This window comes from Macaca thibetana, chromosome 3 (genome assembly GCF_024542745.1).
Source record: "Macaca thibetana thibetana isolate TM-01 chromosome 3, ASM2454274v1, whole genome shotgun sequence".
NCBI lineage: Eukaryota > Metazoa > Chordata > Mammalia > Primates > Cercopithecidae > Macaca > Macaca thibetana.
The window spans coordinates 139791629-139811696 of record NC_065580.1 but is presented as its reverse complement, the minus strand read 5'-3'; the positions used below and the strand labels follow the sequence as shown (position 1 = coordinate 139811696).

The window sequence follows — 20068 nt, the reverse complement described above, 5'->3', positions numbered from 1 at the left end:
TACTAGGGAGGGTGAGGGGGGACAATTGCTTGAATCCGGGAGGTTGAGGCTGCAGTGAGCTGAGATCGCACCACTGCACTCCAGCCTGGATGACAGAGCAAGACCCTGTCTTTAAAACACAACACAACACAACATAAAACTCCTACTGGTTCCCCATGCCTCAGGCCAAGGTTCGAATCCCACAGCATGGCACTTAAAGGCCTTTGTCTCTTCCTAACCTACTGCCCAGCCTCAGCCTCACTTCCCATCCCCTGGACTGACTACTCCAAGCCCCACAGAGCTGCTTCTCTGACAATTCCAGAGCTGTTAAGCTTTATTTATTTATTTATTTATTTATTGAGATGGAGTCTTGCTCTGTTGCCCAGGCTGGAGTACAGTGGCACGATCTCAGCTCACTGCAACCTCTGCCTCCCAGGTTCAAATGATTCTCATGCCTCAGCCTCCCTAGCAACTGGGACTACAAGCACCCACCACCATGCCCAGCTAGTTTTTGTATTTTTAGTAGAGATGGGGTTTCACCACATTGGCCAGGCTGGTCTCGAACTCCTGACCTCAGGTGATCTGCCCACCTCGGCCTCCCAAAGTGCTGGGGTTACAGGCATGAGCTACCACGCGTGGCCATGCTCTTTAGAGAGGACTGTGACACCCTAGAGGAGGACAGAATCCCAGGCTTGGGGACCAGGGTTTGATGTCAGAGACTGAAGGATGCAGCTCCCCAGAGCAGTGGAAATCAGATGGTGAATGTGTGGAAGAACTGGGGGCTCCACATCATGTGGTTGCGGGGTGCTTCTTCAGCAGCCCAGGACTGGGGTGCTGCTGGGTAGACGGGGCTGTAAGATGCAGAGGCGGGGGAATGAGGAGTGAAGACAGGCGCCAAAGCATGGGACACGGAGGTATGGCAAAAGGTGAGGCTTTGGGGACAAAGAGAGGGGCTAGAGTCCCCATGCGATGGGTGAAATTGACCTCCCTATCCCTCCCCAGCAGAGCCAGGCACCTCCTCCTCAGGGCTCCTGTGCACTGCAGGTCCTTGCCTGTTCTTGTCACCTGTGTCATGTTTCTGTGATTCTTCACATTGTCTGTGTCTTCTCATCAGATTGTAAGTCTCCTTTTCAACTCTCTCAGGCCAGTGAGCGTCTCAGGGTCTGGTGCTTAGAAAGGGCTTCACAAATGTTCATTGAACAGAGGGCTTAGAATTGCTTTCTTCTCCCTCCCTCCCTCCCTCCCTTCCTTCCTTCCTTCTCCCCCTGCTCCTCCTCCATCTCTTTTCTTTCTTTCCCTTTCTTTCTTTCTCTCTCTCTCTTTCTCTCCCTCTCTTTCTCTTTCTTTCTTTCTTTCTTTTCTTTCTTTCTTTCTTTTTCTTTCTTTCTTTTCTTTCTTTCCTTCCTTTTTTCTTTCTCTCTTTCCTTCCTTCCATCTTCCTTTCCTTTCCTTCCTTTCTTTTTCTTTTTTCTCTCTCTTCTTCCTTCTTTTCTTTTTTGAAACAGGGTCTCCCTCTGTCACCCAGGCTGATATGCAGTGGGTGGGGGGTCATAGTTCAGTGCAGCCTCAACCTCCTGGGCTCAAGTGATTCTCCTGCCTCAGCCTCTCGAATAGCTGGGACTACGGGCACATACCACTGTGCCTGGATAATTTTTTATTGTTTGTAGAGGCAAGGTATCTTGCTAGGTTGCCCAGGCTGGTCTCGAACTCCAGGCCTTTCCGCCTTGGCGCCCCAAGGTGTTGGGATTACAGGCATGAGCCACCGTGCCTGGTCTAAAGTGTACAATCTTAAGTATACAGCTTGATGACTCTCTACTTATATGTATGCTCATGTAAACCACCATTCAGGCCCAGAGAGAGGACATTTCCAGCACCCAGAAGGCTCTGGTGTGCCCAGGTAAGCCCCCTAGAGGTAACCATGGTTCTGATTTCATCACCATGGAATAGCTTTGCCTATTCTTGAACATAATATAAACAGAATCATTGAGCATGAATTCTACTGGGTGTGGCTTCTTTTGCTCAGCATCATCTCTGTGCGATTTATTTAGATTGTTGAAATGGTTTGTGCTTTTTCAGTGCTGTGTAATATTCCATTGCAGGAATTCCGTGCTGCTTCCATTCTTCTTTTGTGGACATTCTGGATTGTTTTTCACTGTATCTATTTTACGGTCTATTGGAGAATATGAGCTGGAGTGTGTCGGCTTGAACTTGTCATTTTACAATGAGGAGACTTGGAGATTAGGGGTCAGTTAGCGCATGTCACCTGGGAAGTCACAGGCTGAGCTGGGATAAGACCCCAGTTTCTTGACTCACAGCCCTGTGATTCTCGACCACTGTAGAGGGCAGAAATATGAACTCCTGAGCTTTCTCAGCAACCAAGTCCTCTTATTGGGCTTATGGACATGTCAGCTTATGGACAAAATCTTGACTGTCCATCGCCCCAAGTCAGCAGGTCACAGAGAACCCAAGCAGCCTCTAAGATGTCAGAGCTCTCCCTCCTGACTGGCAGTAATGGCGAGAATCAATGTAACAACGGCTGCTTTTCTTTTTTTTTTTTTTTTTTTTTTTTTTTTTTTGAGACGGAGTCTCACGCTGTTGCCCAGGCTGGAGTGCAGTGGCGCGATCTCGGCTCACTGCAAGCTCCGCCTCCTGGGTTCACGCCATTCTCCCGCCTCAGCCTCCTGAGTAGCTAGGACTACAGGTGCCCGCCACCGCGCCCGGCTAATTTTTTTTTGTATTTTTAGTAGAGACGGGGTTTCACTGTGGTCTCGATCTCCTGACCTTGTGATCCGCCCGCCTCGGCCTCCCAAAGTGCTGGGATTACAGGCTTGAGCCACCGCGCCCGGCCAACAACGGCTGCTTTTCATTGTGTGCTTCCGTGAGCCAGACTTTGCACTAAGGGAAAACGTGTTATTCACCCTCTCAGCCCTGCTTCCTTGGGAAGCAGTTCAGTCCCCTCCCCAATTATCATCACTCCCCAAAGCAGCACGTAGAGTTCTCAGAGGGCCTCCGCAGAGGAGGGGGTCGACTGCTGATCATAAGGGCATTATCAGGCGGCAGTCTGGTTAGAATCACAAATGCCTGGCTAGGGTGGACATGGGAGGAGGGGCTAATTCTGTTCTAGGAAGGTGGGAGTGGTGTGGGATGCTTATCCAGGTGTGGAGTGAGCTCCTGGGTGGGCTGCATAGGGGGATGGACAGGGCTTTAAAATACTCAATGTGGGTCAGAATCGTCCGTCAAGATGAGACGCGCTAGGCGCGGAGGCTCATACCTGTAATTCCAGCACTTAGGGAGGACAAGGGAGGAGGATCACTTGAACCAGGAGTTCGAGACCAACCTGGGCAATATAGTGAGAACCCCCCCATCTCTACAAAAAAATTCAAAATTAGCCAGGTGTGGTGGTGCAGGCCCATAGTCTCAGCTGCTCAGGAGGCTGAGGGGAGAGGATTGCTTGAGCCCAGGAGGTCAAGGCTGCAATGAGCTATAATTGTGCCACTGTACTTCAGCCTGGGCAACAGAGTGAGACTGTCCAAAAATTTTTTTAAAAAGGAATATTCTTTCTAATCAGTTTTCTTTCTTTCTTTCCTTCTTTTCTTTCTTTCTTTCTTTTTCTTTCTTTCTTTCTTTCTTTCTTTCTTTCTTTCTCCTTCCTCCCTCCCTCCCTCCCTCCTTTCTTTCTTTCTTTCTTTCTTTCTTTCTTTTTCTTTCTTTCTTTCTTTCTTTCTTTCTCTCTCTCTCTCTCTCTCTCTCTCTCTTTCTTTCTTTCTTTTCTTTTTGAGGCATGATCTCAGCTCACTGGAACCTCCATCTCCTGGGTTCAAGCAATTTTCCAGCCTCAGCCTCCCGAGTAGCTGGGATTACAGGTGTGCACCACCACACCTGACTAATTTTTGTATTTTTAGTAGATACGGGATTTCACCATGTTGCTCAGGCTGGTCTCAAACTCCTGACCTCAGGTGATCCACCTGCCTCAGCCTCCCAGAGTGCTGGGATTACAGGCATGAGCCACCACACCTGGCTAAATTTTGTATTTTTAGTAGAGACGGAGTTTCACCATGTTGCCCAGCTGGTCTTGAACTCCTGACCTCAGCTGATCCTCCCTCCTCAGCCTCCCAGAGTGCTGGGATTACAGGCATGAGCCATTGTGCCACGCCTTCATTCTAATTTTGAACATGCATTCCCATGGGAAATAATCTGTTCACAAAATATGTTAGAAACTGAACATAAGAATCATAAAGTTGTTTCTTCCAATACACAGTTTATGTATAATTAACTCTTCCACTGCCCCGCTGCCCCCGGCCTTCCCAGATATTTACTTATCACCCACTCAATGCCAGACGCTGCCACAGAGATCCAAGTTGAGTAAGTCTCTGCTCTCAGGGTGAGAGAGACAGTCGTGCCCTAGGGTGGTATAGTGGCTGAGAGTGCTGTGGGCATAGTTGGAGGAACCAAAGGGCGGGGACCAAATCTGTGCAGAGGGGACAGCAAAGATTTGAGAGTGAAGGGGCCACTTGAGCAGGATGTGGAAGATGAGTAGGTGGACCTCGGGGAGGTAGGGGTGGGGAGGGGAGTAGGCGTTCTAGACTTTGGTGAGCTAAAGGCCCAGATGTGGGGAAAGGCATGGCTCAGCCTAGAGCTCAGGGGTTCAGGAGCGCAGGGAGATCGCCGCAGAAGGCCTGGTGGGCCCGGTCACAGAGTGGGTTTGTCCCTTCCAGACCTCAGTCCACACTGCCTTTCTTTTTTTTTTTTTCTTTTTCTTTTCCTTCCTTCCTTTTTCTTTCTTTCTTTCTTTCTTTCTTTCTTTCTTTCTTTCTTTCTTTCTTTCTTTCTTTCTTTCTTTCTCTCTCTTTCTTTCTTTCTTTCTCTTTTTCTTTCTTTTCTTTATTCCTTTTTTTTTTTTGATGGAGTCTCGCTCTGTCTCCCAGGCTGGAGTGCAGTGGCGTGATCTTGGCTCACTGCAAGCTCTACCTCCCGGGTTCAAGCGATTCTCCTGCCTCAGCCTCCTGAGTAGCTGGGATTACAGGTGTCCGCCACTACTCCTGGCTAATTTTTGTATTTTTATTTTATTTTTTGTTTATTTATTTATTTGTTTTGAGACGGAGTTTCGCTCTTGTTGCCCAGGCTGGAGTGCAATGGTGCGGTCTCGGCTCACTGCAACCTCCACCTTCCAGGTTCAAATGATTTTTCTGCCTCAGCCTCCCGAGTAGCTGGGATTACAGGTGTACATCACCATGCCCGGCTAAGTTTTGTATTTTTAGTAGAGACCGGGTTTCACCATGTTGGCCAGGCTAGTCTTGAACTCCTGACCTCAGGTGATCCACCCACCTTGGCCTTCCAAAGTGCTGGGATTACAGACGTGAGCCACTGCGCCAGACCCACACCACCTTCCTTCCTTCACTTGTTCATTCAGTAAATACCACTAATGTTTGCCCTGCGCTAAACCTGAACTAGGGGCGGGGAGATGGGGAGACGGGAGTTCGGGGCCTGTGCTCTCTCTGCAGGCTGCAGTTACACGGGGCAGGTGGACAGCAGCACATCTGCACAGGTGTGTCCCGTGTGAAGCTGCATTTGGCTGGAAGTTGTCACCGAGCCTCTGGCTTGGGGATGATTTTGCAGACCCAAGGATGGCGCTGTTGTGCCAGGTGTTTGCAGAACTACCTGCCTGGAGAGGGCATATGGGTAAGGCTTTCCCTGATCCTTCAAGGCCTCTGGACAGTGGAGACCCGCCCCAGAGGACTGTAGAACATGACAAGGTCTTTGACTCTGCCTGACTGGCCTCCCAGTCACTGGGCTTCTGGGCAAGAAGCAGCACTGCTCTGAGCTTCCTACCAATGATGATGAGGGTGATGATGAAAGCTATGTCGGTGGGATGGTCTCTAAAGCCTCACCCAACTCTAATCCTGCCAGGAGGAGGAGGAAGAAGAAGAAGAGGAGGAGGTGGAGGAGGAGGAGAAGGAAGAGAAAGAGGAGAGAAGGAAGAGGAGAAGAAGGAGGAGGAGGAAAAGGAAGACTAGAAGAAGGAAGAGGAGGAGGAAGAGGAGAAGGAAGAAGAAGAGGAGACGGAGGAGGAGGAGGAGGAAGAAGAGGAAGAGGAGGAGGAGGCGAGGAAGAAGAGGAAGAGAAGGAAGAGGAAGAGGAGGAAGAGAAGAAAGAGGAGGAAGAAGAGGAGGAGGAGGAGGAAGAGGAGGAAGAAGAAGATAGAGGAAGCCAAGGAAGAGGAGGAGGAAGAGGAGGAGGAGGTAGAGGAGGAAGAGGAAGAGAAGGAGGAAGAGGAGGAAGAAGAAGAGGAAGAGAAGGAGGAGGAAGAGGAGGAAGAGGAGGAGGAAGAGGAAGAGAAGGAAGAGGAGGAGGAGGAGGAAGAGGAAGAGAAGGAAGAGGAGGAGGAGGAAGAGGAAGAAGCAGAGGAGGAGGAAGAAGAGGAGGAAGAGGAGGAGGGAGAAGAAGAGGAGGAAGAAGAGGAAGAAGAGGAGGAGGAAGAGGAGGAGGAAGAGGAGGAGGAAGAGGAAGACCCTGGAGAAGGATGGACCCTGCAGCAATTTCCCAACTGGACCCCAGCCCAGGACCCCACCTCTTGTCTCCAGGGGAAAGCTACAGGATCTGGTGGTGTTGAAGCCACGTTTCCTCTCTGTCTGCTGGGGGTTACATGAACTGCCAAAAATTCCTACCTGGAAAGGTAGGAAGAAATGTCAGATTTGGAAAGAAATGATCCAATTCAAAAGGCAAACTTCATTACCAGCCGGGTTTGTTTCATTCTCCCCTGGATTCGGAGTGGCTTCAGAATCTCCTGGGCCTGACCTTTAAGGGGAACTGAGGAATTCCTCAGAGACGCCAAGACAGCGGTGTGTGGCAGGGGTGCCACCGGCCGCCGGAAGATTAGTCCCAGAGCCCCGGTCCTTTGGAAAAGGTGTTCTGCTGGCGGAGACTCGCTGGCCTGTGATGTGATCGTGTCCGTGTTGGATGCCAAATTCCACAGTCAGTCTCTTTCAGCACTCACATTCCTTAGATTCTTATCAGGGATTTTTCCCCCCAAGTGAACACTGGGAACCAGCCTCCCCGCTGATTGCAGGAGGATGGGAGGAAATTAAAAGCAGGAGTCCTGGCGTTCGGCCTGGTTCGTCACCAGCTTGCCATGCCAGCTTGAGCCCTTCCTTTCCCCCTTCCCCTTCTCCAGGCCTCGGTTTTCTCACCTGTAAAAAGGAGGTTGGGGCAGGATGATCTTTCCAAGGTCCCTGGCTGTGCAAAGTCTATTTTCTCTTTCTTTTCTTCTCTTTCTTTCTCTCTCTCGCTCTTTCTTCTTTCTTTCTTTTCTTTCTTTCTCTCTTTCTTTCTTTCTTTTTCTTCTCTTTCTCTCCTTCCTTCCTTTCCTTCCTCCCTCCTTCCCTCCTTTCCCTCCTTCCTTTCCTTTTTGTCTCTTTCTCTCCTTTTCCTTCCTTCCTTCCTTTCCTTCCTCCCTCCTTCCCTCCTTTCCCTCCTTCCTTTCCTTTTTGTCTCTTTCTCTCCTTCTTTTCCTTCCTTCCTTCCTCCCCCTCCCCTCCCCTCCCCTCCCCTCCCCTCCCCTCCCCTCCCCTCTCCTCTCCTCTCCTCTCCTCTCCTCTCCTTTCCTTTCCTTTCCTTTCCTTTTCCTTCCTTCCTTCTCTTTCTTTCCTCTTTCTTTCTTTGACAGGGTCTTGTTCTTTTGCCCAGGCTAGAGTGTGGTGGTGAAATCTCAGCTCACTGCAGTCTTGACCTCCTGGGCACAAGAGATGCTCCCGCCTCAGCTTCTCTAGTAACTGGGATTAGAGTCACGTGCCACCATGCCCAGCTAATTTTTAAATTTTTAGTAGAGATGGGGTCTCACTCTATTGCCCAGGCTGGTCTCGAATTCCTGGCTTTAAGCAATCCTCCCTCCTCAGCCTCCCAAAGTGCTGGGATTACAGGCATGAGCCACTGCGTGCGGCCCTCAAAGTCTTAATAATTCTCCATTCAAGTCCATAGCGAGATGGTTTCAGGGGACAATAGACCTAAAGAAAATTCTGTCTTTCCTTCACAGAGTGGGAGATGCTTTCGGGACAGTTGCTGCAGTGGGAGATTCGGAGTGAGGGTCTTTTTATGTGTCCCCTCCTTCATGGGGGAGCATTCCTTTCCCTGAAATGGTGAAGCTCTACTGTCTCTACTAAAAATACAAAAATTAGTGGTGTGTGGTGGTAGGTGCCTGTAATCCCAGCTAACTGGGAGGCTGAGGCAGGAGAATCACTTGAGCCTGGGAGGCAGAAGTTGCAGTGAGCTGAGATTATGCTACTGCACTCCAGCCTGCGAGACAGAGTGAGACTCCGCTTCAACAACAACAACAACAAAAACCAAAAAAACTTTTTGTAGAGACGGAGTCTTGCTATATTGCCCAGGTTGGTCTTGAACTCCTGGCCTCAAGTGATCCTCCTGTCTCGACCTCTCAAAGTGCTCGAATTGCAGCATGAACCACCGCGCCCAGCCTAAACCATCTTTTCAATGGCAGTCTTCTTCTGATCTCTTGGCCCACATTTTAAAACAGCTTTTATGAGAGTGCCATTTATTCAGAAAAAAAGACTCCAGGATTATCCCGGCAGATTAAAGCCCGATCCAGGCCAGGCGTGGTGGCTCATGCTTGTAATCCCAGCACTTTGGGAAGCCGAGGCGGGCAGATCACTTGAGGTCAGGAGTTCGAGATCAGCCGGGCCAACATGGTGAAACCCTGTCTCTACTAAAAATATAAAATTTGCCGGTGTGCTGGTGGGCACCTGTAGTCCCAGTTACTTGGGAGGCTGAGGCAGGAGAATCACTTGAACCAGGGAGGTGGAGGTTGCAGTGAACTGAGATCGTGCCACTGCACTCCAGCCTGGGCAACAGAGCAAGACTCTGTCTCAAAAAATAAAAAGCCTAATCCAAGCGGAAATAACGGGCCCAATTTGAAGCAGCGTTAGGAAAGCAAGCCTTTCTGGGAATGTATTAATATAAAGGTCGCACTCCGCATATTGCAGGTCTTCTAAGGTAGCGGTCCCCAACCTTTTTGGCACGAGGGACTAGTTTCGTGAAGGACAATTTTTCTACAGACTGGGTTGCAGGGGATGGTTTCAGGATGATTCAAGCACATTGCATTTATTGTACACTTTATTTCTGTTATTAGATTGTAACACGTAATGAAATAATTCTGCAACTCACTATCAAGTAGAGTCCGTGGGAGCCCTGAGCTTGTTTTCTTGCAACTAGACGGTCCCATCTGGAGGTGATGGGAGACAGTGACAGATCATCAGGCATCAGATTCTCATAAGGAGCGCGGGCACAATCTAGATCCCTCGTGTGCACAGTTCACGATAGGGTTTGCACTCCTATGAGAATGTAATGCCGCTGCTGATGTGACAGGAGGCGGTAATGTGAGCAATAGGGAGCAGCTGTAAATACAGATGAAGCGGTGGGGTGCGGTGGCTCATGCCTGTAATCCCAGCACTTTGGGAGGCTGAGGCGGAGATGGGCACATCACGAGGTCAAGAGATCAAGACCATCCTGGCCAACATGGTGAAACCCTGGCTCTATTAACAATACAAAAATTAGCTGGGCATGGTGGCACGTGCCTGTAGTCCCAGTGACTTGGGAGACTGAGGCAGGAGAATCGCTTGAACCCAGGAGGTGGAGGTTGCAGTGAGCCAAGATTTCGCCACTGCACTCTGGTCTGGCGACAGAGCGAGACTCCATCTCAAAAAAAAAAAAAAAAAAAAAAAAGTACAGATGAAGCTTCGCTCATTTGCTTGCTCTCCACTCGCTTCTTGCTGTTTGGAAACAGGCCTTGGAGGTTGGAGACCCCTGTTGTAAGCAGTCCACAGGTGTGTCAGTCACTCCTAGGCATCGTCAGATATAATTTCATGTGCCTACAAGACCTCATTTGCCCTTGACCATAAACTCAGTGTAAAGCTTATGTAAATGAAGACTTTTTAAGGTAATGAGTACAAATGGACTTTGCTGCTGCCTGTATGATGTACAGTAGGCTTCATTTCAAGCAGATGTAATATACAGAATTTTAAGCAAACTAAGTTGAAAAAGCAGGAAATTAGCCATCAAACCTGAGGTTCAGGCACCATAAAACCTTTTCAGCCATGCACAGCAGAACCGGACTGGAGCCTACCTCTGTTCACCAACCCCAGGCCTGGGCATTGTACATCACCCTGGGGTGTGGGAGGGGATCACAGGGGCCACACAGCTAGTTTGGGGCCTTGTATGTGGCAGGGGCTCTGTAAACATTTGTGGAATCAGTGAGCGATGCCGCCTCAGCCCACACCATCCAGATCGAGCACGTTTGCTGGTAGCCAGCAGTGGGAGTCACGGGGCATGGGCCACACTGGCTGAGTTTATGGAAGCAAGGTGTTTGCATCCCAAGGAGCTAAAACCCCAAATGAAGGGGATGGTCAAGCTGGAGCAGGCTGGCTCTCACTGACCCCGACACAGTCTAGGAGGCTGTCCACGAAGGCAATCTGGTGTGACAAAATACAGATACCAGGCCAGGTGCAGTGGCTCACACCTGTAATCCCAGTATTTTGAGAGGCCAAGGCAGGAGGATCATTTGAGGCCAGGAGTTCAAGACCAGTCTAGGCAACATAGAGAGACCCCATCTCTACAAAAATTTAAAAATTAGTTGGGCAAGCGGGGCATGGTGGTTCACGCCTGTAATCCCAGCATTTTAGGAGGCTGAGGTGGGCGGATCACCTGAGGTCAGGAGTTCAAGACAAGCCTGGCCAACATGGTGATACCCCGTCTCTGCTAAAAGTACAAAAATTAGCTGGGCGTGGTGGCAGGCGCCTGTAATCCCAGCTACTAGGGAGGCTGAGGCAGGAGAATTGCTTGAACCCGGGAGGCAGAGGTTGCAGTGAGCTAAGATCGTGCCACTGCACTCTACCCTGGGTGACAGGGCAAGACTCTGTCTCCAAAAAAAAAAAAAAATTAGCTGGGCATGGTGGCTTGTGCCTGTAATCCAATTTGGGGAGCTGAGGTAGGAAGATCACTTGAGCCCAAGGAGTTCAAGGCTGCAGTGAGCTGTGATTGTACCACTGCGATCTGGCCTGGGCGATAGAGTGAGACTTTGTCTTAAAAAAAGAGAAGTAGATACCATGTGGGTAAAGAGTCTTGTCTCTTTTCCTTACCAGAAGAGATGGCGCTAATTCAGGATTGTTATTATATTTTCATTATAAAGTACAATTATTTACAGTTTTTTTGTTTTTGTTTTTTGTTTTGCTTTGTTTTGAGACAAGATCTTACTCTGTGGCCCAGGCTGGAGTGCAGTGGTGTGATCATGGCTCACTGCAACCTCCACTTCCTAAACTCAAGCAATCCTCCCTCTTCAGCCTCCTGAGTAGCTGGAACCACAGGCATGTACCATTACACGTAGATAATTTTTGCTTTTTTTTCTGTTTTGTAGAGACAGGGCGTCTCACTATGCTGCCTAGGCTGGTCTTGAACTCCTGGGCTCAAGCACTCCTCCTGCTTCGGCTTCCTAAAGAGATGGGATTCCAGGTGTGAGCCACTGGGCCTGCCTTATTTACAGTTTAACATGTGCTATGCTTAGAAGTTTGCAGTCCACACATTTACATTCATATCAGTGTTATTGCCCTTGGGACTTCGGCTGCCCTGGGAAGATTGTAGATGGAAAACTGAGGCTGTAGCATTGAGATTTGCCCAAAACCATTTGGGTGGTAAATGGTGCAACCAGGACACCAAGTGTCCCCTGGTCTCACATTGTCACACCTTGATAGTATGTTTTGACAGCAGGTTGTTTTGGCGAGGATGCTTTCAGATATGAGTTGTAAAAACCCTACAACTCGTATCTGTAAAAATGGGCTTGAACAACAAGGTCACTTAATATTTCACATATTGAGAAGTGAGTGGCTGCAGAGATGGCTAATTTGGCAACATCACACAGTCAAAGACCCTGCCTCCTGCTCTGCCTTCCCCAGGCTGTCTTGCCTCATGGCTCTAAGATGGCTGCCACTGCTCTAGTCATCACAACCTCACACAACCGTGTCCAGAAATAAGGACACAGTTTCTCTTCTTGCATCCCCTCTCCCTACTTATAAAGGCACCTTAGGCAACTTCTTACTTGTCGTTGATGAGAACTGAGTGAACCTTCCCATATCTCCACCAATGCGATGATAATCGTGTCCACTTTTCTTAAACTTTCTGATATCTGGAATCTTAAGAAAACCAGGGGTTGATTAGTGAGGAAAAAGGAAGAGGAGATGACTGCTGGGATTCAAGTTTCATATTTGAGAGGTCAGTCACGTACCTGCCTCCCTTATAGACTGTTCTTTTTTTTTTTTTTTTCTTTTTGGGACAGATTCTCGCTCTGTTGCCCAGATTGGAGTGCAATGGCGTGATCTCGGCTCACTGTAACCTCCACACTGCCCCCCTCAGGTTCAAGCAATTCTCCTGCCTCAGCCTCTGATGTAGGTGGGATTACAGGTGCCCACCACCATGCCCGGCTATTTTTTGTATTTTTAGTAGAGATGGGGTTTCACCACGTTGGCCAGGCTGGTCTCAAACTTCAGACTTCAGGTGATCCATCCACCTCAGCCTCCCAAAGTGCTAGGATTACAGGTGTGAGCCACCACGCCTGGCCGCTCATAGTCTGTTCTAAAGGACACAGTTATCTGGGGTGCCTGCTGGAGGGGGTCCTAAGTGGAGGGGGTCCTAGGCTGTGGGGGTGGGGGGTCCTAGGCTGCCTGTTTTGAACCATGTGATCCTCCTCCACAGCTGATGGGAACAGGGGTGAGCATTTAACCCAAAGCAACCAGGCCTGGCATGGATAGAGAAGTGGGACCAGTCAGATGCTATTCAAAGTATGGCCTTTGAAGAAATAGGTGATCACAGCTGAATGCTAATCAGCAGACTCACTAGGCACATATTTCTTTTGAAGGAGATGTTATTTAGACTTACTGGTTTCTTCATCTGTAAAAACAGGAACACTAATAGCTCTGACCTGGTAGGATTTTAAAATTTTTATGTATTAATTTCTTTTTTTTTTTTTTTTTTTTTTTTTTTGAGACGGAGTCTGGCTCTGTCGCCCAGGCTGGAGTGCAGTGGCTGGATCTCAGCTCACTGCAAGCTCCGCCTCCCGGGTTTGCACCATTCTCCTGCCTCAGCCTCCCGAGTAGCTGGGACTACAGGCGCCTGCCACCTCGCCCGGCTATTTTTTTGTATTTTTTAGTAGAGACGGGGTTTCACTGTGTTAGCCAGGATGGTCTCGATCTCCTGACCTCGTGATCTGCCCGTCTCGGCCTCCCAAAGTGCTGGGATTACAGGCTTGAGCCACCGTGCCCGGCCATGTATTAATTTCTTAAATTTATTTTTGGAGACAGGGTCTCGCTATGTTGCCCAGGCTAGTCTCAAACTCCTGGGCCTAAGCAATCCTCCTGCCTTGATCTCCCAAAGTGCTGGGATTACAGGTGTGAGCCACCACATCTGGCCTCTTGTGGTTTTTATAATGATTACAGGAGGGAAACATGACATAGCAGTTGCTCAATAAATGTTAGTTATTCTTATTACCACTTTATTTTCTGACTCCCGTAAAGTAGACTGAGCTGCTTTCCTTACTTCTGTGGACACTGGCATCCCCTGGGGAACTGCCACAAACGCACATTTCCGGGCTGATCCCCAGAGGAGGGACTGAGTCCATTGGTTGGCTTTGAGAGATGGTCCTTTTGAGGAAGACCACAGCTGCTGGGTCCTGTCCTAATCTTGGTTTCTGAAGAGGTCATCCACTGGCCAAATGCATCCTGGCCCATCCCATGATGGACATAGAAGACGATTACTGTAGTCTCTGTATTTCTAGAACAAATGCATAGTGCCTTACTGGTGCGCGATAGGTACTCAGTGAAAATGCTGGTCAGTTCCAGTTCTGGAAGTGGGCTGTGCACAGACAGTGCATTCCTCAGCAGGTGGCCTCCCTAAATGTCATCCTCCCTGAATGCTGGTGCTCCCTAAAGTGATCCTCCCTGAATGCTACTGCTCCCTAAAATGATCCTCCCTGAATGCTGGTGCTCCCTAAAATGATCCTCCCTGAATGCTGGTGCTCCCTAAAATGATCCTTCGTGAATGCTGATGCTCCCTAAAATGATCCTCCCTGAATGCTGGTGCTCCCTAACGTGATCCTCCCTAAATGTGATCCTCCCTGAATGCTGGTTCTCCCTAAAGTGATCCTCTCTCAATGCTGATTCTCCCTGAATGCTGGTGCTCCCTAAATCCTGATTCTCCCTGAATGCTGATGCTCCCTAAAACGATCCTCCCTAAATGTGATCCTCCCTGAATGCTGATCCTTTCTCATGTAGTCCTCCCTCACATGATCCTCCCTAAGTGCCAACCCTGTAGAAAGCGCTTGGCACCATCTCCCCCCAGCCTGTCCCCTCTGGCCCCCCTATTAATGGCGGTAATTAGGAATCACTGCTGAAGTGCTCAAAACCACACAGTCTGCTTGGCCAGATCACATACTTCTCAGCTGCCCCCTCCACATGGGAAATTCAATCCATCAGTGGCCCCGCCAGCCCTTCCCACCAGTGCACAGGCAAGGAGCCGATGCTGTCTGTGGGGCTGGCACTTAGGTGGGGTGGGCCCCGAAATTCCCCACCGTGGAAGCTGCTGGAGAATAAATGCAGATACCGAGGAGGGAGGAAGCCAAGAGGCTGGTGGCACAGCTGGGCTCCGGGCAGTGGTCATGCACTCCCGGAGCCCCTCTCCCTCTTCCCTGGATAGGAATCCACACAACTTTGCCCTTCAGACCTCTGTGCTGTGCCCTGGAAACCGTGTCATCGCCTTTGTGTTTTTGCAAAAAGATTTGGTCAGTTGCCACGGAGATTTCAGATCATCCTTTCCCTCTAAAAATCAATGACCTTAACTTTTCAATTCCTCCCCTGTGGTGCTTCGAAATGGACAGTTCCAGTAAAAACTATTATGAGGAAACGCAGGCAGGTCTATCTGCTATCCAAACACTCCTACTGTTTTTTGTGCCCTAAAAACTGATCAGGCCATGGTGTTACATACACTCGGCTATCCCTACGTGAACAAAACCACCACTCCCTGCGGTGTTGAGGCGGATGAGTGACAGGCAGGAACAGCAGCCTCAGAGACACTCATTTTGCTGGAAGGGATGACCCAATTTGTGCCAATTTGCCTGACGGCAGACAGATGATGGAGAAGTGATTTCAGGGGGCCATTGGGGGGCTGTGGCCATGAGCACCTTCATGGACTGTGTCCATTTACCCCCACTGGACTCAGCCTCTAGCTTCTGCCTCTCCATCCTGCCCCAGCAGGTACCCTGGAACCCCATTCTGACCCAGTTCTCTTATTTAAAAACTTCCCATGTGTTGGCTGGGTGCAGTGGTGCAGGCCTGTAGTCCTAGCTTCTTGAGAGATGGAAGAATCCCTTGAGCCCAGGAGTTCTATGACCAGCTTGGGCGACATAGCAGGACCCCATCTCTGCAAAAAAAGTTCTTTAAAAAATAGCCGGGCATGGTGGCACGTAGAGGCTGAGGCAGGAGGATTGCTTGAGCCCAGGAGGTTGAGGCTGCAGTAAGCTAGAATTGCACCACTGCACTCTAGCCCGGACAACAGAGCAAGATGCTGTCCCTATAAAAACAAACAAACAAACAAATCTCATCCTACTTTCCACGTTTTCACCTCCTCTTTTCCAATAGAGTGAGTCTCCAAGCTCCTCCAGAGCCAACATGTCTCCACCTTCCACCCCCATCGAGTGCGTATCCTGCTCGCCCCTTCCAGAAGGGGATGGGGAGTAGATGGGGCATCTATGCCACCCACTGTGGGCAGCTCATTGTACCCATGGGCAGCCCATTGCACCTGTGGGCAGCTCTTCCTGGCAGCGGTACCTCCTTAGCCTGAGTGATGCCTGTCTCCCAGCAGCCTCATGCTCTGACCTGACTCCGTGCCCTCTGGGGCCATGACAGCAAATCTGGTCCGACTCCCCTACAGGATCTTGGGACAGAGAGCTGGCTGCCTTCACCATGGCCCTCAGCTTGTTTCTGCTCAATATTCCTGAGGGACCTGTCCTCAACAGCCCTCACCTGCCCTGCTAGAGAGGGCAGGTCTGAGCCTGAGGAGCTGTGGGACCTCCCTTTCACCTGACCAAATCCCGGGCGATGACTTTTCTTCCCATGGGCGCTCACGGCTCTAACTCTGACATTAGCCTCCACTCCCTCCCAGCTCAGTCATCTTCTGCTTGTAGGACAGTGGCCACGGATATCTCCTCCCAGGGCTCTGGGTGGCAGTTTTTCTGCATTTCTGTTGAACCTCATGGCAGACACAGGGAGAGTCCTCAGTGAGGTAGGAGATGGGACTTGACTCTGGAGATGGGGTGCAGACACTGGACCAAATTGAGGACTAGCTAAAAGAGGGAAGAGGTGAAAGCACCTCTCCATAAAACACACCCCCCTAGCGCCATGACAATTTACCATTGCCATGGCAACACCCAGAAGTTACAGCCCCTTTCCAGGGCAACACCCTGATGACCCAGAAGTTAGCACTCCTTCAAAGTTACCACCCGGAAGTTACCGCTTAATCACATGCAAATTAAGGGGTGGGCTATACAGAAATTATGACCAACTCTAATTTGCATATCACTGATGACCTTAATTTGCATCTTAATTTGCATATCATTAAAATGGGTGTAAATATGAGTGAAGCACTGCCTCTGAGCTGCTACTCTAGGCACACTGCCTGTGGGGTAGCCTTGCTCTGCAAGGAGCAGAACGTCTGCTGCTGTTGTGCATTGCTGCTTCGATAAAAATTGCTAATACCACTGGCTTGCCCTTGAATTATTTCCTAGGTTAAGCCAAGAACCCTCCCTGGTTAAGCCCCAACACTGGGGCTAACCTACCCTGCATCAGTGAAGCAGATTCTGAGCCAGAGTCTAACATGGAGGGTGTTTATTAGGGATGACTTTTAGGATGAATCCCTGGGGAAGGGAGGGAACTGAGGCAGGAATGAGCAGAAGGTCTCCATATAGGCCAGGACAGCTGCCCTAGACCCCATGAGGCTCTGCAGCTGGGATGGTCCTTCAGGATTGTCCCCAGGCAGAGATATGTCCAGGCTTTTCAAGTGCGTCTCCACCAGTCACAGGATGGAGGGTGCCCTGGGAAGAGCTGGGACCTTGGATGAGGTGATTCTGAGCAGCTGAATGATGGATGTCTGTTGACAGCACTTCCTGTAGCTGGGGCTAAAAACCTTTTTCATTGCAGGGGATCTGGGTGGCACAGCCCAACATCTACCACAAGGGCTGGTGGGCATGGAGGGGAACAAGGTGTGTTCCTGATTCTATTTTCCTAGTAAGACAGCCTGGGATGGCCTTTGATTTGTAGAGGTCACAACTCACACCGTTGACTCATGCTGAACTTATTGTTGGCAAGAACCTCTATATCCCATCTGAGGCTCGTCCTCTGGACTCTGGGGCTGCAGTGCAGGACTTCACATTCGCCTGGTCATATTTCATCTTGTTAGACTTGGCTCCTTGCTGCGGCTGTGCAGATCTAGCTTGGATCCCAACTGTCTCCTAAGACCCAGGCCCCCGTCTCTACTGGCTCCTGGTCTTCCACGGTTCCCAGCAGCAGTCTGCTGCCTCGTCAGTCAAGGTCTTCCTCTCCTAGAGGCATGGCCCCAAGAAGACAGACAGCCACATGCCAAGACCCAGATCATCTGGCTGTTTAGCAAAGTGTTTAAGGGTTGCCTGTTGACTTGTTGCATGACCTTGGACATGTTATTTATCCTTCCTGTGCCTCAGTTTCCTTATCTGTAAAAGTAGAATAATAACAGTACTTACCACCCAGAGTTGGGTGAAGATGATCAGGACACCTTACTTAGGTAGCAGAATGAGGAGTGGAAGAGAAACCACTCTGTGTACTTGGCTGGGGTCTGAACCACGCTCAACTCTCATCACATTGGTTTCAAACAAGAGTAGGGATAGTTCCTCCTCCTTGCTATTTTTCCTGGTCCTTGAGGGACATGGGTAAGAAGGACCTATGAGGGGATATTTTATTTGCTCTCTGACTATCCACCTGTTCTCATTAGCAAAGTGGATGGAGCATGGGGTTGGGAATGAGAAGACTGAGTTTTAAGGCACAAATTTACTATGTACTCATTCTGTGACTTGTGGTCTTTTCTGGAGTTTCTTATCTGTAAAATTCATGCATGTCACATTGTTGAGAAGATCGAACAGAGGAATGTACACATATTCAATTGCCAGGGCTGCCATGCCACTGACTGGGTGGCTTAAACAAAATAAATTTATCTCTTCATAGTTCTGGAGGCTGGAAGTAGAAGAACGAGGTGTGTTACCACCTGATCAGGGTTCTCACCCACTTAGCAGACACAACCAAAATACTGAAACAGCAGGTGTTGCAGCACAGAAAGGGTTTAATTATTGCAAGGCAACTGAGCGAGGAGGACAGGAGATAGTTCTCAAATCCACCTCCCTGAGATTTCAGAGGCTAGGATTATTTTTTTATTTATTATTTATTTTGAGACGGAATCTCACTCTGTTGCCCAGGCTGGAGTGCAGTGGCGCGATCTCAGCTCACTGCAACCTCTGCCTCCTGGGTTCACGCCATTCTCCTGTCTCAACCTCCCGAGTAGCTGGGACTACAGGTGCCCGCCATCACGCCCAACTAATTTTTTGTGTTTTTAGTAGAGACAGGGTTTCACCATGTTAGCCAGGATGGTCTTGATCTCCTGACCTCATGATTCGCCCGCCTTGGCCTCCCAAAGTGCTGGGATTACAGGCATGAGCCACCATTCCCAGCCCGAGGCTAGGGTTTTTAAGTGATTTGGTGGGCAGGGGGCTAGGGAATGGGTCCTGCTCATTGGTTGGGCATGGACTCTTACGGGTGTTAAAACCATCTTTGTGCACCAAGTCCATTTCTGGGTGGTGGAGGGTCATGAGTCGCTGGTCCAGCTGGTGTTCGTTGGTTCATCGGTTCATCTGAATGCAAACTCTAAAAAATATTGCAAAGACCAGTCTTAGGTTTCATAATAACATGACTATGACTCCTGAATACTAAGTTATTACAGAAGAGCAAACTAGGGTGGGTTCTCATTTTACCGTACCTGCATCTTAGCAACTTTTGGTTGTTGTGAAAGAAGTTGTGTGACTAAGGATCATTGTTCTTGAAAAAAGAAGTTTATTAATCTTGTTTGACAGCCTGCCCGGGACTAGGACAGGAAGGTAGTGAATTATTAGTGATTACTGTCTATTGAAATGACTGTACATGTGATCATGCATGAAGGATGCAAAGGTCAGAGAGAAAATAAAATAAATATAACAAACATCTTATGATTTAGCTCTCCCTGGTTCAAGAGATTCTCCTGCCTCAGCCTCCTGAGTAGCTGGGATTACAGGTGTGCACCACCACGCCCAGCTAATTTTGGTGTGTGTGTGTGTGTGTGTGTGTGTGTTTGAGACAGAGTCTTGCTCTGTAGCCCAGGCTGGAGTGCAATGACATGATCTCAGCTCATTACAACCTCCACCTCCTAGGTTCAAGTGATTCTCTTACCTCACCCTTCCAGAGTGCTAGGATTTCGGGCATGAGGCACCACGCCCAGTTATTTATTTATTTATTTCTAATTTTTTTGTAGAGCTGGGGTCTTGCTATGTTGCCCAGGCTGGGCAAACCTTAGTTCTAACAGAGCTTCTTGAACACAGTTGGCAGGCAAGCCCACTGGCGCTGGCCTCTCTGAGGGACTGGGCAGGTGTGGCCAGGTAATTAGGACAGGGAGGGCAGGTGTGGTGCTGGGGAGCTGGGCCTGAAGCTGGACACCCCCAACCTTGAGATGGCTCAGATCCTGCTGGGGCTGAGGTCCTGGCACAGACCACAACCTGGAGCAGCTGCTGTGGTTGAGCTGAGTGACTGTGAGTGGGAGGGGTCCTTCTGGGATGCAGGGCTTGGGGTCAGAGCAACAGAATTTTACCATGCCTGCCTTGTGCCCGCCGTCTTCAGGAGCTGGGAGTCTTCCCATAGGACAAAGGCTAAGACAGAGGCATACAAGGGGCCCTGTGGGACAGGAGGACCTTTCCTGGCTGGAGGGTCAGGGA

General features: G+C 49.6%; 4 protein-coding genes across 16 annotated transcripts in view; 2 read left to right on the top strand and 2 right to left on the bottom strand.

Moving 5' to 3' along the window:
- The window catches only part of IFT22 (intraflagellar transport 22), a 984170-nt gene that overhangs the window by 82690 nt on the left and 881412 nt on the right, over positions 1–20068 (bottom strand). The window contains exon 1 of one of the 12 annotated variants that reach the window (XM_050783886.1): positions 14363–14372. The exons of 10 other annotated variants lie outside the window; for them this stretch is intronic. The gene's annotated coding sequence lies outside the window, so the exon portion shown is untranslated. Of the gene's footprint in view, positions 1–3335; positions 3346–14362; positions 14373–20068 lie in introns of those variants that run through there. One more of the 12 variants, XM_050783891.1, reaches the window with a different exon arrangement.
- CUX1 (cut like homeobox 1) overlaps positions 1–20068 on the top strand; it is a 1083765-nt gene that overhangs the window by 208378 nt on the left and 855319 nt on the right.
- The window catches only part of FIS1 (fission, mitochondrial 1), a 386064-nt gene that overhangs the window by 161614 nt on the left and 204382 nt on the right, over positions 1–20068 (bottom strand). The gene's annotated exons all lie outside the window — the stretch shown is intronic.
- Positions 1–20068, top strand: part of COL26A1 (collagen type XXVI alpha 1 chain) — a 203275-nt gene that overhangs the window by 36205 nt on the left and 147002 nt on the right. The window lies entirely within an intron of this gene.